This window comes from Myotis yumanensis, unplaced genomic scaffold (assembly GCF_028538775.1).
Source record: "Myotis yumanensis isolate MYYU_CA2020_CCGP unplaced genomic scaffold, mMyoYum1.0.hap1 SCAF_14, whole genome shotgun sequence".
Classification (NCBI taxonomy): Eukaryota; Metazoa; Chordata; class Mammalia; order Chiroptera; family Vespertilionidae; genus Myotis; species Myotis yumanensis.
In genome coordinates, this window is record NW_027223765.1 from 54,133,792 (window position 1) to 54,151,966 (window position 18,175).

General features: G+C 39.9%; 1 protein-coding gene and 1 pseudogene across 1 annotated transcript in view; one reads left to right on the forward strand and one right to left on the reverse strand.

Moving 5' to 3' along the window:
* TAFA4 (TAFA chemokine like family member 4) overlaps positions 1–18,175 on the reverse strand; it is a 157,193-nt gene that overhangs the window by 78,789 nt on the left and 60,229 nt on the right. The window lies entirely within an intron of this gene.
* On the forward strand, positions 211–802 carry LOC138992771 (ribosomal protein eL22-like; annotated as a pseudogene).

Consider the following 18,175-nt stretch of genomic DNA (forward strand, 5'->3'; position numbering starts at 1 on the left):
AGATCCTCAAGTGGAGTATGGAGACCACCATGCAAAATGCTTCCTGGGAATACCTGGCATCCTGTATACAAGTACCATCCCCTCAAGTCCTAGTGCTTGGAAGGATATCAAGAACAGGATAACATCCACGAACTTTCAAATCTCCATGTTGTAGTTATGTGAAAATAGAATACTATCAACCTAGCTCTGATCACATAGACTACATTCAAGATGGCTCCAAAAGTCAAGAATCCTAAGAGGACAACTTTGAAGTTTGGTTTGGACCTTACTCATCCAGTAGAAGATGGCATTTTTAATTATGGACATTTTGAACCCTTTCTATGGGAGAAGGTTAAAGTCAATGGAAAAATTGGAAATCTTTGGAATGCTGTTTACATTGAATACTTCAAGAATAAAATCAGTCCTAGCCAGTTTGGCACAGTGGATAGAGCATCGGGCTGAGGACTGAAGGGTCCCAGTTTTGAATCTGGTCAATGGCACATGCCCGGGTTGCAGGCTCGATCCACAGTAGGAGGCATGCAGGAGGCAACCAATCAATGATTCTCTCATCACTGATGTTTCTATCTCTCTTTCCCTCTCCCTTCCTCTCTGAAATCAATGAAATATTTTTAAAAAGAACAAAATCACCGTTGTTTCTGAAAAACAGTTATCTAAACGGTATTTTAAAATATCTTACCATGAAATTCCTTAAGAAGAACAGTCTTCAGAATTGCCTTCATGTGGCTGCATGTGACAAGAAGACTTAGGAACTTTGTTACGCCAGATTTGTCAGGACGAAGACAGATCTGAGTCTGGGGACTAGATGAAGCCACTCTTTACAGGCTTTGATTACTAATAAAACAAATGAAGTGTACAAGAGAAATAATCATCTAGAAATAGACTTTCAGTTTATCAGTGAATAAAAACATAGCAATCTATAAACAAAAAAATACTATCAACCTAGTGTACCTGCCATTTAAGGACCACCTGTGTGACGCAAAAACAGTACTTCTTGCCTTTCTCAGCCAATGGGAAAGGGAAGAGAAATACCCTTTATTTACCAAATAAACTTTCTTTTTAAACCAACTTGTTTATAAAAATATTTGATGGGTTAGCATAAACAAGGCGCTATTCTAACTGGTGTGTGTATGTTTGTGTGTTAGTATTTAATAGATACACATTCATACAGATGCAAATGTAATCAGTGCAATAACCTTATAGGGTAAATATAACTGCTAGTTAACTGATAAAACAAGTGTTCAGAGAGATTAAGTAACCTGCTTTAGGTCACACAACTAATTTGAAAGAAACCACACTTGTTTCCAGGAAATTTTGATTCCAGAGCCCAAAAACTGAACCATTGTGCTATAAAATGACAAAGATCCACAAAATCTGAAATAAAATATTCTAGTTCTTTTTAATCTTCATTCCAGAACATGTGAGTCAAGTCTCTCAAACTTAACTGCTTATACTGCACGGTCATGGTGTCAACATAAAGGAGGGAAGCAGGTGACATAGAGAATGAAAACTGCCTCATCTGCTGGGGGCGGCCAACACTCAGCTGCAGCAAACTGTTACAAAGTAGGCAGGTGGGGGGGGGGGGGAGACAGTATTACCCAAAATCTGACTTTTTATGTAAAATTCTGTTATTTTTCAAACAAAGCAATCATATTTAAAGACACTTTTTAAACACAGTCTGGGCTGAACAAAACACATCTGTGGATCTAAATTATCTGTGGACCACGACTTTGAGACCTCTGTCCTAAACCATACCTTACTCAAATTTTCCCTGGGGAAAAAAAATCAAATCACTGGCAATAAGTAATTGGTAATATCCACAGTTCATTGCAAATATCTGTTTGGTATTTGTTCGATTCTGATTCTGAAAAACTTGATTCCCTCATGCCTCCTGAGATACTGAACTAAATCTCTTCCCAGTTCTTGTCTTCTTCCTGCAAAGTTTCCCTTGGAGGGAAGAAAATGACCTTGCTGATTCTGTTTATTATTTAACGGAACTCAGTCTCAAAATCCCTGTCAGAATCCATAATGAAACAGAGAGAGAAGACTTAATCAGCTGTAAATGTACTGTGTTAGCATTCACTGCAAAATGCTAATAATATTTCGAGAATGCCATTTCTCTTCCTGGCCTCTTGACCAAGTTGTTTAATGGACTGAGACTTGGGAAATAATGAAAATAATTTCAGCTGAGAACTTCCCAACTACACACCAACCGTGAACTGCCTGGCTTCGCAGCAGTGGCAGGAGCACCAGCGCGGTGCCCACCATAGGTTTAGCAGGAGCACTCGCCAACCAGGTGAACACTAACTCACAAAAGGAGAAGCGAGTATTTCAAGTGTAAGTGCAAATACCCACCTTTTAGGCCTCCTAGCATCAGGTTTTCTTAGAATGCTACAAAATTACAATTGTACGCCTAACAGTACGCAGAACACTTGAATCCCTGGCGGTAAAGCGCTTTAGGAAAGAACTCAAGTCCACAGCTCTTACTTAGCAGTGAGTCCCTCACCTGACGCTGACCACATACTCTAATAAAACGACACACAGAAACCATTTTCCAAAATCTTTTCCTTCAAATTCCTTCTTTTCAAAGAAGGCATTCCACACAGCTCTGGGACTGTAAGGAAGAAAGGCAGATGGCCGGCCGGAGCTGTTAGTTCCGTAATGTTACATACGCACCTTTCCCCCAACGACCCGCCACCCCTCCCGACATCCAGGGAAATTGCTGGCCAGGCCCATGCAGGGACACTGTCACGGCATCGCCAGCACCTTCCTTTTGCTGTGTGTTTTGTTTCCGTTCTGGGATAGTGGACGGCTGAGCAGCCTGCGTGTCCAGTCCTCAGAATGGACTCCCTTGTGGTGAGTGTTCACTGTGGAATCTTCCACAGCAACTGGCATCTTGGTGGTGTGTCCTTCACTATCAGGAACTAACAGGAAAATCTTTCCCACTTGTATCCTGAAAAGGCAAGATGAAAGATCCTGGGAAATTTTTACTGTAGGAGAAAAAACACTCTAACATTTCAGTCATTCAGTGTGTGTGTGCCTTTTTAATCATACTGTGCTGGGTCCTTAGGATACAAAAATAAGACACCTGTGCCTTCCTTTAGATTACAGTGGTTCTCAACCTTCCTAATGCCACGACACTTTAATACATACAGTTCCTCATGTTGTGGTGACCCCCAATTTCATTGTTACAAATTGAACATAATTAAAGCATAGTGATTAATCACAAAAACAATATGTAATTATATATGTGTTTTCCGATGGTCTTAGGCGACCCCTGTGAAAGGGTTGTTCAACCCCCAAAGGGGTCGCAACCCACAGGCTGAGAACCGCAGCTTTAGAAACTCTTGCCTTGGAAGAAGGAGACACAAATCATTTTCTTATTCAATGGTAAAGGCTACAAAAAACATGCGCACCCAGTGGGGAGAGACTGATGCACAGGCTCCACACAGGACCCGAACAGAAGAGAGGACCTGTGCCAGGACCCTCCCTGGAGGGCTCCGCCCACCTGCCCTGGGTCCAGCTCTATGCCCTCAGCCAAGACACCCCACCTGGAAGTTTCCAAGCACTCATTTACTCTTCTTTCCCCAAGCGGGTGGGATTCACCAGGAAATCATGGCATCTGTGACTGACCTGATTCCCACGTGCTGGAAGGGCAAATGGAGAAGACAAATGTGAGGAATGGACATTGTTTCCTGGGCACCTCATTGGGAGGTGCTGCAACAGAAATGTCACTCATGTCCTCCAAACACATAAGCTCCATGTCCCAATACTGCAAGATGATGTAACTGACTCCACGTCTGCCAGTTGCTGACCTACTTTTCCTCTTCCCTGTCCCAGTGGCCACAGGTAACCTTATCTTTGTTGGCCCTGAGGGCAAGGCAGACCAGCGTCCAGTCACTTCCCTGTGGGGAAACAGGCTCTGACCATGCCACCAGATGCCCGCCGTAGGAAGTTAGGGTACTTGTTTAGGGCAGGTTGGCTAAGATGTAGTTGTAAACACTCACAGCAAATGTTCATCTTTTTATGTCACAGTGAAACCTACAAACGTCCTCTCAAAACTAATATTGTACAATAAATGCATAAAACAAAACTCAGAAACATTGCAGAGGACATCATTTACATTAGAACAGTCTAAGTTAAGAACCCAAGCAATCCGTAAATATCACTTGTGGAGTGTGCATGTGTGTATGTAGACATAGAGCTCTTACTGAAAATAGGCCATAGCAGCTTATGGACCATGGCAGTCCTTACAGGAATGTTTCTTTTTGCCCTAATCAACATGTTTATTAACATGTTCTTGAGGGTTTCCAAGCTAGCACATATTACAGGATATTCATGAAGAAGGATTCCAGCTCTACTCTTCAAGAGGGCCTGAGCTACAAATACATCCTAATAGTGACATCATCACTCTACCACCGTCTCCCCTCCAAGCCATCAGCAGCACAGACAGAGCAGAGTGAGGGACACTGTAGGAGCCATGGAGCAAAGGCCAGTCGTTTAGTCATCTTGGGCTGGAACCATCTGAACAAACTGGCATCTGAGCAATGCTGAAACCCACTAGCCACAGTCAGACCTCAAAGCTTGACCAAATCTTAGCAGAAGCTCATCCAGCTGGAGGGTCCCCAGCTCACATGAGTAAGAAGACATTTTCCTAGTAAGAATAAAGTTCACAGTATATTTTCAATCAGACAGTGGTTGCACCATTGTACTCTTTGATTACAAAAATGCATAAATGACACAGCATTAATAGAAATCAAAGTCCTTTCAAGTTAATTTATATTTTCTCCATCAAAATGCCATCAACAACACATGCTTGAAAAATGAGACAAATACAGATGAGGGCCAATCTAGTCAATTGTTGGTACCAAGGTGGATATGAGGAACTGTAAGAATCTACCCACCCCTCATGGGCAGATCTACACATTGTGAACTTAAAAACTCATCTAAACCTCTGTGTTTTATTGCTGTACAAACTGAGGCTAAGACATTAAACAATTTATCACAGTAATCTGTCATGATCTACAGAACTAGTTATTGTCTAAGTCTGAAGAAGAGCTTGTCTCCTGGCTTCCAGACTGGCATTCTTCTTATTATTTAGAGATGTACAAATGTGATCTGTTTAAAATAGTCTTACCTGAAAAACTGTGTAGTTTAAATTAGCGAATACCTTTATTTTAACTCACTAACTCACACTAATTAGTGTGGAACTATCAGTCTGGCTTATTAAAATACCTAAGTTATGTAAAAGTAAATCTATGATTTTGTTATTTTCAAATTCTCTCAGCAACTTCGCCTAAATAACAAATGGAGAATTTATAACGGGCAATGTTTTTTACCTACTAAAAATGCATTAGTACATTATATAAAAGAATTAACTCAAAATGAATCACAGACTTAAATGTAAAGCCTAAAACTAAAACAATTAATAGAAAATAACCTCTGTGACCTTAGGTTAGGGGCAAAGAGTTCTAAGACATCTAAAGCACAATACATAAAAAGAGGAAATTGGTATACTGGATTTCATCAAAACAAAAAACTTCTGATCTTCAAAGGACTCTGTTAAGAGACCAAACAGACTAGGAAAATTTATTTGCAATTCACTTATCCAATAAAGGATTTTATCAAGAATATATTTAAAAACTCTAAAAATTCAATATTAAGAAAATAACTCAACTTTTAAAACCCAGTCAAATAATTTGAATAGACACTTCACCACAGACATACAGACGATCAAACAAAAAGATGTACAATGTCATTATTCACTAGGGAAATGCAAATTAAAACCAACATGTGTTATCACTAAACACCTATTGAAATTAAAAATACAGATCATACCATGTGCTGGGAAGAATATGAAGGACTAAGTCGCATGCACGTCTGTGGTAGTGTGGGTTGATGTTACCACTTTGGAAAACAGTTTGACAACTTCTTATAAAGTCAACATACACCTAAGAGATGAACAAGCCATTCTGCCCCATAGGTATTCTACTTAAGAGAAAGGAAAGCATGGGTCCATGTAAGCACCTACACGAAAAGTTCACAACTGCTCAATTTGTAATACCCAACACTGGAAACACCCCATATGCCAGGTGGATGGATGAGTAGTGTGGCATATGATGGAACATTACTCAGCAATGAAAATAAGCTATTAATACATGTAATACCATGCATGAATCATAAAACACTTATGTGGAAAGGAATCAAACACAAGAAGAATACATACTATATGATTCCATTTAAACACAATTCTAGAAAACACAAACTCAATTATAATGACAGAAAGATCTGTAGTTGCCCGTGAATGGGAGAGGGAAGGACAAAAGGGACTGATCACAAAAATGCACAGAAAATATTAGGGAGTGATGGGTATACTCATTATTTTGATCATGGAGATGGTTTCATGGAGGCATATAATATATATATATATATATATGTGTGTGTGTGTGTGTGTGTGTGTGTGTGTGTGTGTATATCAATATATGTTAAACAACAAATTTTTCACTTTTAAATATGTACAGTTTACTGTTTGTCAATTATACCATTTAAAAAAGTAAAATCACTCCTCCCACAAAAGCGACAATAGCATTCAGGACCCAATTACAATGGGAGAGTCCAAGTAATGCACACAAGGGATATTCCTGGAGCACCCAACTCAGGGGATTTAAGAGACTGCACCACTGGGTCCCACAAAACATTTACTATACAAGCCACTCCAAGAAGACTGAGAGGCTTAGCAGTTGGCTCTACTACATAGAAACAAATAAAATGGGACAACAAAAATGGGGATACAAATAAACAACCCCCCAAAAAAGGAAAAGGAGGAAACTCCAGAAAGAGCTAAATGAAATGCAGAGAAGCAATTTATCAGATATGGATTCAAAGTAATGGTTATAAGGATGTTCACATAATTTAGAGTTTCAAGAAACTTGGTGGAAACTACAACAGTATGAAACAAGAAATAAAAACCATAAATAAGGATCAGATGAAAATGAAGAATGCATGTCTGACATCAAAAATACACTGGAAGGAATTAAAGTAGATAAAATGAAGCAAAGATCAAATCAGTGACTTGGAGGAGAAGGTAGAAAAAATACCCAATTAGATCAGCATAAAGAAAAAAGAATTAAAAAGCAGGAGGATAGTTTAAGGCAGTGGTTCTCAACCTTCCTAATGCCGTGACCCTTTAATACAGTTCCTCATGTTGTGGTGACCCCCAACCATAAAATTATTTTCGTTGCTACTTCATAACTGTAATTTTGCTACTGTTATGAATCGTAATGTAAATATCTGATATGCAGGATGTATTTTCATTGTTACAAATTGAACATAATTAAAGCATAGTGATTAATCACAAAAACAATATGTAATTATATATGTGCTTTCCGATGGTCTTAGGCAACCCCTGTGAAAGGGTCATTCGACCCCCAAAGGGGTTGCGACCCACAGGTTGGCGACCCACAGGTTGAGAACCACTGGTTTAAGGGAACTTTGGGGCAACATGAGACATAACAACATTCACATCAAAAGGGTCCCAGAAGGAAAAGAAAATGACCAAGGAATAGAGAACCTGTTTAAAAAAATAATGATAAAAAACTTCCCTAACCTGGTGAAGGAAAAAGTCACACAAATTCAGGAAGCACAGAGAGTTCCAATCAAGTTGAACCCAAAGAGACCCAATCCAAGGCATGTCATAATCAAAAGGTCAAACACTAAAGACAAAGAAAAAATCTTAAAGGCAGCAAAAGAGTCAAAAGTTACCTACAAGGGAGTAACCATTAGAATGCCAGCTGATTTCTCAACAGAAACACTTCAGGCCAGAAGGGATTGGCATGAAGTATTCAAAGGAATGAAAGACAAGGACCTGAATCCAAAACTACTCTGTTCAGCAAAGCTATAATTTGAAATTGAAGGGGAAATAAGGAGTTTCCCAAAAAAAGGCTAAAAGAGTACATTACCACCAAACTAGCATTGCAGGAAAGATTAAATGGAGTGCTTTAAGATGAAGAAGATATTGAGAGAGAGAAACATAGGTATAAAGAGAAAAAAGGTAATAAAAAAGTACCTAGCAATAATAACCTTAAATGTAAATGGATTAAATGCTCCAATCAAAAGACAGAGTGGCTGAACGAATAAGTAAATATGATCCATATATATGCTGTCTACATGAGACCTCGGAAAAAAGGAAGCACACAGATGAAAGTGAAGGAATGGAAAAAATTTTCCATGCAAATGGAAAAGAAATAGAAAACAGGAGTAGCAATACTTCTATCTGGCAAAATAGACTTCAAAGCAAAGGCCATAAAAAGACACAAAGGAGTTGGCCTGGAGGTCAAATCCCCCCCAGTGTTACCTACAACAATCAAGGCTTAACTACAACAAGACTGCGCACAAAGACCACTAGGGGGTGCACCAAGAAAGCATAAAAAATGCGGAGACAAAGAAACAGGACACAAATGACAGAAATGGAGGAAAGCAAAATGCTGGATATAGAGCTCAAAACCACACTTTTAAGGTCTCTCAAGAACTGTCTAGAAACCGCCGATAAATTTAGTAAGGCCCTCGAAAAGACTGGTGAGACCGCCGATAAATATTGTGAGATCCTCAAGAAAAATCTAATGAGACCCTTGATGTTGTGATAAAGGACCAACTAGAAATTAAGCATACACTGACTGAAATGAAGAATATTATACAGACTCCCAACAGCAGACCAAAGGAGCGCAAGAATCAAGTCAAAGATTTGAAATGCGAAGAAGCAAAAACACCCAACCGGAAAAGCAAAATGAAAAAAGAATCCGAAAATACAAAGATAGTGTAAAGAGCCTCTAGGACAGCTTCAAGCGTACCAACATCCGAATTATAGGGGTGCCAGAAGATGAGAGAGCGCAAGATATTGAAAACCTATTTGAAGAAATAATGACAGAAAACTTCCCCTACCTGGTGAAAGGAAGAGACTTCCAAGTCCAGGAAGTGCAGAGAACCCCAAACAAAAGGAATCCAAAGAGGACCACACCAAGACACATCATAATTAAAATGCCAAGAGCAAAAGACAAACAGAGAATCTTAAAAGCAGCAAGAGAAAGAAACTCAGTTACCTACAAGGGAATACCCATACGACTGTCAGCTGATTTCTCAACAGAAACTTTGCAGGCCAGAAGGGAATGGCAAGAAATTTTCAAAGTGATGAATGCCAAGAACCTACAACCAAGATTACTTTATCCAGCAAAGCTATCATTCAGAATTGAAGGTCAGATAAAGAGCTTCACAGATAAGAAAAAGCTAAAGGAGTTCATCACCACCAAACCAGTATTATATGAAATGCTGAAAGGTATTCTTTAAGAAGAGGAAGAAGAAGAAAAAGGTAAAGATGCAAATTATGAACAACAAATACGCATCTATCAACAAGTGAATCTAAGAATCAAGTGAATAAATAATCTGATGAACAGAAAAAAAAAAAAAAAGACACAAAGATGGCCAGTACATAATACTAAAGGGATAGATAAAACAAAAGGATATAACCCTGGTAAACATATATGTACCCAATATAGGAGCAAATAAATAAATAAATAAACAAACAAACAAACAAACTCTTGGAGAACTTAAAGAAAGAGATTGACAGCAATACAGTCAAAGGGAAATTTAACACCCCACTGACATCACTGGATAGATCTTCCAGACAAAAAATAAACAAGGAAATAGAGACCTTAAATGACACACTAGACCAGATGGATTTAATTGACATTTACAGTACATTTCACCCCAAAGCTGCAGAATATACATTCTTCATAAGTGCACATGGGACCTTCTCAAAAATAGACATGTTAGGACACAAAATAAGACTCTACAAGTTCAAAAGGGTTGAACTTGTTTTGGATCACAATGGCATGAAACTAGATATTGATTACAATACAACCACACAAAAACATTCAAACATATGAAGGCTAAATAGCATGTTATTAAACAATGAATGGGTTACTAATGAATTCAAGAAAGAAAGAAAAGACTTCCTGGAAATGAATGAAAATGAACACACACAACCCAAAATCTATGGGACACAGCAAAAGCAATCCTGAGAGGGAAGTTCATAGCATTGCAGGCCTACCTCAAGAAATAAGAAAAAGATCTAATAAACTATTACTATACCTAAAAGAATTAGAAAAAGAACAAGAAAAACCCAAAGTAAGTAGAAGGAAGGAAATAATAATAAAGATCAGAGTGGAGCCCAGCAGGTGTGACTAGGGGTTGAGAGTCAAACTGTGAACCAGGAGGTCGCAGTTCAATTCCCAGTCAGGACTCAATCCCCAGTGTGAGGCGTGCAGTAGGCAACCAATCAATGACTCTCTCTCATCATTGATGTTTCTATCTTTCTCTCTCTCTCCCTTCCTCTCTGAAATCAATAAAAATACATTTTTTAAAAAAGATCAGAGTAGAAATAAATGACATAGAGACTATAAAAAAATTAAAAAGATCAATGAATCCAAGAGCTGGTTCTTTGAAAAGATAAACAAGATTGGTGAACATTCAGCAATACTCATCAAGAAACAAAAAGAGAGGACCCAAATAAATAAAATCAGAAACAAACGAGGTGAAGTAACAACTAACCACAGAACTACAAAGGATTGTAAGAAAATACTATGAATAACTATATACCAACAAGTTGGACAATGTGGATGAAATGGACAAATTCCTTGAAAAACACAATCTCCCAAAACTGAGTCAGGAAGAATCAAAAAACCTGAATAGGCCAATAACAACTGATGAAATTGAAGCAGTATTAAAAAAAAAAAAAAAACCCTGACCAGACGGCTTCACAGAGGTCTTTTACTAAACATTCAAACATTCAAAGAAGAACTAACACCTATCCACCTCAAATTATTCCAAAGAACACTCCCAACCTCTTTTTATGAGCATTATCCTAAGCCCAAAACCAGATAAAGACACTACAAAGGAAGATAATTACTGACCATTATCACTGATGAACATAGATACTAAAATCATCAACAAATATCCAGTAATATATTAAAAAGATCATACATCATGAACAAGTGGGATTTATTCCAAGGCTGCAAGTCTGGTACAATATTCACAAATCAATAAATGTGATACATCACATAAACAAATTGAAAACCAAAAATAACATGATCATATCAATAGACACAGAAAAAGCATTCAATAAAATCCAACACCCATTTCTTTAAAATATATATTTATTTCAAAGAGGAAAGAGAAGTGAGAGATAGAAACATCGATGATGAGAATCACTGATCGGCTGCCTCCTGCACACCCCCTACTGGGGATCAAGCCTGTAACCCGGGTATGTGCCCTGACCAAGAATCGAACTGTGGCCTCCTGGTTCATAGGTCAATGCTCAACCACTGAGCCACGCCAGCCAGGCCCAACACCCATTTTTCATAAAAACTCTCAGCACAGGGGGCCTAGAGGGCTCATATCTCAACATAATAAAGGCCCTATATGATAAACCTACAGCCAACATCATACTCAATGGGAAAAAACTAAAAGCATTCCCCCTAAGAATAGGAACAAGACAGGGATGTCCACTTGCACCATTCTTATTGAACATAGTACTGGAAGTCTTAGCCACAGTAATCAGACAAGAAAAAAACATAAAAGGCATCCAAATTGGAAAGGAGGAAGTAAACTTTTCATTATTTGCAGATGACATTATATTGTACAGAGAAAACCCTAAGGACTCTACCAAAACACTACTAGAGATAATAAATGAATTAGACAATGTATCAGGATACAAAATTACACCCAGAAATATATGGTATTTTTATATATCAATGATGAGAATGATCTCTCAGAAAGAGAAACTAAAAACAATCCCATTTACCATTGCAACAAATAAAATTAAGATGCTTAGAAATAAACTTAACCAAGGAGGTAAAATACCCATACCCAGAAAACTACAGGACACTGAAAAAAATATATAAACAAGTGGAAGAATGTACCATGTTCATGGATTGGTAGAATTACCATCATTAAAATGTCCATGCTACCCAAAGCAATCTATAAATTCAATGCAATCCCAATTAAAATACCAATGTCATATTTCACAAATATAGAACAACCACTCCAAGAAGTTATATAGAACCATTAAAAACCCCGAAGAGCCACAGCAAACTTGAGAAAGAAGAACAAAGTTGGAGGGATCATAATACTGGATATCAAGTTATCCTACAAAGCCACTGTAATCAAAACAGCCCGATACTGGCACAAGAACAGGCATATAGATCAATGGAACAGAACCAAGAACCTAGAAATCTACCAAAGCCATTATGCTCAATTAATATTTGACAATAAAGGCAAGACCATACAATGGAGTAAAGACAGTCTCTTCAATAAAGGGTGCTGGGAAAATTGGACAGGTACATGCAAAAAAATGAAACTAGACCACCAACTTATACCATACACAAGAATAAATTCAAAATAGATAAAAGACTTAAAATGTAAGTCATGAAACCATAAATATCCTAGACTAAAACTTAAGCAACAAATATCAGACATCTCACATAGCAGAATTTTCAGATACATCACCTAGGACAAGAGAAACAATGGAAAAAATAAACAAATGGGACTACATCAAGCTAAAAAGCTTCTGCACCGCAAAAGAAACCAGCATCTAAATGAAAAGGGAACCTACTATATGGGAGAACATATTTGCCAATGAAACATCTGATAAGGGCTTAATTTCCAAAATATATAAAGCACTCATACAACTCAACGAAAGAAAGACAAACAACCAAATTTAAAAATGGGCAGAAGACCTAAATACACTTCTCCAAAGAGGACATACAAATGGCCAAGAAACATATGAAAAAATGCTCAAAGTCACTAATCATAAGAGAGATGCAAATTAAAATAACAATGAGGTATCACCTCACACCTGCCAAGATGGTGATTGTCAATAAATCAAGGAACAACAAATGCTGACCAGGATGTGGAGAAAAAGGAACCCTAATATACTGTTGGTGGAAATGCAAACTGCTGCAGCCACTATGGAAAACAGTATGGAGTTTCCTCAAAAAATTAAATATGGAACTGCCATTTGACCCAGTGATCCCACTTCTAGGAATATATCCTAAGAATCCTGAAATACCAATCAGAAAGAATACTTTTACCCACCCCTCTGTTCATAGAAGCACTATTTACAATAGCTAAGATCTGGAAACAACCCAAGTGTCCATAAATACATAAGTGGATAAAAAAAGCTGTGGTACATTCACACCATGGAATACTATGCAGCAGTAAAAATGGAGGATCTCTTACCCTTTGAGACAGCATGGAGGGACCTGGAGAGTATTATGCTAAGTGAAATAAGCTAGACAGAGAAAAACAAGTATCACCTGATCTCACTTATTTTTGGAATCTAATGAACAAAATAAGCTAAGAAAATAGAATCAGAGATATTAAAGCATGCAACAGACAGATGTATTTCAGAGGGAAGGTGGGAGCAGGAAGAGATTAACCAAAGAAGTGATATGCATATATGCATAACCCACGGACACAGACAATAGTGTGGTGAGGGCCTGGAGAGGGGGTGCGAGCAGGAGTGGAGGGGGTCAATGGGGGCAAAAAGGGGGCATCTGTAATACTTTTAATAATAAAGATAAAATTTTTAATTAGTTAATTAATTAAAACCAATGTATTAAGTCCCAAACATAACACCAAACTCTTTATGTAAACTATTTCATTTAAACCTCACAAAAACATTTTCAGATGTTTTTACACCAATAGGGGATGTTGTTACACCAGTTTCCAGGATTAACAGACTGGGTTGGCGCCCAGAGAGCTTAAGTAATTTTGTTATTCACTAGCTCACACAGATAGGAATTCACAGAGCAAAGGCACAAGCATTTTAATTTCATGTTAAATAAATGCTTCCAAGGCACTTGACAATTTTTAAGATAACTTAAACCAGTCCCAGGCAAACATATTTACACTGTTTATTTGCAAAGCAAGTCTCTTCACAGACAGCACATGGGTAAATGTCAGCCCTATCATCTCGGGATCATCACAAATTCTAAAATTAATGGGGTTCAAATTAAGGTTTCAGCCACATAGGAAACAGTCCGGTTCCACCGTGCACGGTGCGGAGTCAAAAGCCAGGCCTGCTGGAAACACGGTCAAGGGGCACAGCACAGGGTAGAAGAGGCGGCTGATAGCTTCCTGCCCCACCCCCACCCCAGAGACCAAACTGATCTTTTCTCCAGGAAAAGACTGGCACACACACACACACACACACACACACACACTCACACACACGCTCACACACACTCACACACACTCACACACACACACTCACACACACACTCACACACACTTACACACACACACACACACACACACACACCAGGCGACCTAAGTGCTGAAGTAGTCACACTGGGTATTTCAGGTTTCTATATGGTGCCCTAAAAGTACACACACTAGAAAAATGGTTAATGCTGCTCTCTCACTTTATATACGGTGATTGCTCCCTATCGGATGTGACTGACCAGCAACAGGTCAAACACATGCAGTATCCCCAGTTAGAAGTCACTGCCCACCCTGGTCCGCCTGTGAGAAAATAGCAACTTCTCTGGCTCGAATCCAACTAGGCTTCAAAGCCCAGCCAGTATGGCTCAGTGGTTGAGCATTGACTTATGAACCAGAAGGTCACAGGTTCAATTCCCAGTCAGGGCACATGCCTGGGTTGCAGGCTCCATCCCCAGTGTGGGGCGTGCAGGAGGCAGTCGATCAATGATTATCTCTCATCATTGATGTTTCTAGCTCTCTCTCCCTCTCCTTTTCCTCTCTGAAATCAATAAAAACATAATTTTTTTAAAAAGCTCCTCTTGAAAGAAATGACTCCCACCATCCCTTGCAAATGTGTTCCAAAGAATGAAGTCTATACCTGTGTTTGACTCAGGGGGAGAAGACACAAACCCTAACCTTGCACTCCATCCCCAACCATTCAAGTTGTCCAAGTCCCCGCAGCCCTGCTCACTGTGTTAATGGCCAGCCTTTTGCAGGTTGCTGTGCAAAATGAGGGACAAACTACAGAGAAGTGAGCAGCTCCTGACAACACTGTGGATCCATTCACTTATTTCATTTCATGCTCATATTCTTTTTCCTGCAACCACGTTCTCTACTGTCCCCTTGCCAGCTCTGGGGTCTCAGTACTCTCTCCACAGCCGGTGAGAGATGGAGGAGTGCGCCCAGCTGGAGAGGCCCACCACCACTGAGCCCTCCCAGCCCACTTTAAATTGGTCCTAGTGCTTATCTGATTGCAGACAGTCCCTAAAACATAAGCATGATGGCACGCAGCACTAGGAGTGGGATTGTTTTTAACTTGTGCACAGTCTTCGCACAATCATTTCATCCTTTTTACTGGGTTTTTGAGTGCCCCTTCAATAATAATATTTCCAGTCCTAGCTGGTTTGGCTCAGTGGATAGAGCATAGGCCTGTGGACCAAAGTGTCCTGGGTTCAATTCCTGTCAAGGGCACGGACCTCGATTGCAGGCTCTCCTCCCGCCAGGACCCTGGTCTCGGCTCATGCAGGAGGCAACCAATTGAAATGTTTCTCTCACATCGATGTTTCTCTCTGTCTTTCTTTCTCTCTTCCACTCTCTCTAAAAATTAATGGAGAAATTTTGGGGGGTGAGGAATAATAATAATGGAGGAGAAAGAGGAGAAGGAGGAGGAGGAGGGGAAGAGGAGGAGGAGGAGGAGGAGGAGGAGGGGAGGAGGAGGAGGAGGAAAGAATTTGCAGGGTGCTGTTCGGAGACCACCATATGGGCCAAAATATTGCAAGCATCCACGCAACACCTAAGACACCAAATCTCATTGCTCTTCCTGCGCCACTGCGACCCCTCCTGCACCATTTTTCCTATGAGTTTACTTCCCTGGCATGAGACAGAGGTTTGGTTTCCTTGTACTGCACTGACATTCACATGTGATGTTGGCCATGGCTTTTTTAAAATATATTTTTACTGATTTCAGAGAGAGGAATGGAGAGGGAGAGAGAGATAGAAACATCAATGATGAGAGAGAATCATGGATTGGCTGCCTCCTGCACGCCCCCCTTTGGGAATTGAGCCCACAACCCAGGCATGTGCCCTGACCAGGAATCGAACCGTGACCTCCTGGTTCATAGGTCGATGCTCAACCACTGAGTCATGCCGGCAGGGCTGGCCATGGCTTTTTAAAGCCCAAACTGTAGGCTTTGTTTACGGGAGTGGAAGTTCATGGCTTGAGGGAAGAAAAAGGAATGCTCTTCTCAGGGGAAGGGCATCTTTTCCTAACTGCCCAGAGAACTCTCCGAGGCCTGCTCTCACTCGGTGAGGGTGGAGCACATGGGCTTGCAGGACGGCTCAGGCTCAGGCTCAGGCTCAGGCAGTAACTGGGGTTCTTCACTCCCGCCGGGAAACCGCCTTTCTTCCGGGGAGAAAGCCACAGGGCAGCTCACTGTCAGATGCGCCGCACCCTGGCCTTGTCACAGCACCAGGCCTTGAACTTGCAGCCGACATGAGAAGCCGAGTATTAACACCTCTGATACTCTTTCCTTTCCCTTTTTGTTAAATACAGAAATTACACACACTATTTCAAGTTATTTTGCCATTTCTCTCTAAAAATACATTCCTGCAAAAAATGATCGCATGGGCAGTTCATTAAGAAACATCACCATAAACTCCACTTACCTGCACTTTCCCTAAATTTGTAATTAGTCATTTAGTTTTTAAAAAGTAACCTTAAAAAAGAAGTAAAATAAAGGGATATAAGACATTGTGCCCTATGATTGGCCCATGAATCAAATAACTCGCTCTAGTCTTTCAGAAAGTAATGCGAAAACCCAATTGTTAGCTGGTATTGCAGCCTCCAGCTGCATGAGCCTAGTGCCACACGCTGAAATATTTTGGATTAGGATAAATAAAATATATTAGTGAAATTAACTTCACCTGCTTCTTTTTCCTTTTTAATTGGTAATAGAACGCTTAAAATTACATGTGTGGTGCCCAGGCTTCTTCCAGACACCCCTGCAATAGACCAGGACCCTGCCTCTTCCGGTTTAGCTCTTCCAAGCCTTGCCCGCCCCCTGCTGGCAGAGCTCTGTCAATACAGGCAGATAATTTTTCAAAACCATCTGTAACAGTACAATTCATTTTAGTCCGCTAAGTAAAAAGAGCAGCTTACACGTGCAGCTTTATTAGTTGAAGTTTTCACAAATAACACATGACATTTAAGCCTCACACAAACCTATAGAAGTTATGTTCCCCACCCAATTGTTGTCTTTGAAAGAAATAGAAGTTTCTTATGGAAAATTAGGGCTAAAATAATCATTCCAATCAAAAGTATCTACAGGATTCCTACAAAATTTCAGCCATTAGACGGGACAGAAACACCCTGAAGTTGGAGGCAAAGCCACTCTACAAATAATTTATCCAGTTCAAAATAACACAGTGCACCAAAACACACAATCACAGCATTCATATTTTGCATTATCATTTATAATAGAGAAAATATAAAACCTAAGTGTCCATGAATTTAAACAGTACAGAACCTGCATAGAAACAAGCCTCTATCAAAAAGAGAAGGCAGAGCACATAAAGAGATTGTTTTTACAGGTGAGGCAGGTTCAGAGAGGTTAAGTGGCCTAGACAAGGACACACAGCAGGATGTGCAGAAGCAGGATTATGTCTGTTTCTTGAGGTCCACTTCCTGATTCCATTTACTGCCTCATTCCCAAGTGTCTCCAGGTTTGCAGGGCCTTTACACCTGGATGGAATACATTAACTGGGAGACTTTACCCCAAAATAGATTATACTAAATAGTAGCGAGGCACCAGGGCATTTGGTGGAATTGAAGCATGCCAGGCCAGGTCATATGAAGGCTCCTGGGAAGCGGAACTATTGAAAGGAACTTGTAAACCACAGCACCCAAGTCCCCAGCTCTCTCAGCCACATCAGAAAAGTAGCTTCGATTCTGTTGGGGGCTGGGAGAGGGGACTTAAAGTTTTTGAAGTGCCAACGTTCCCAGGGATAGATCTCAGGGATGCGAGGTGCATCATGTCCAAAACTCATCATGTCTACGTCAAGTGAAGTTTTCACACAGATAGATCCCCAAATGACTGATTCCGCATGGCTCAGGGTTCTGAAATTGCCAGCATCTTTCCACTTC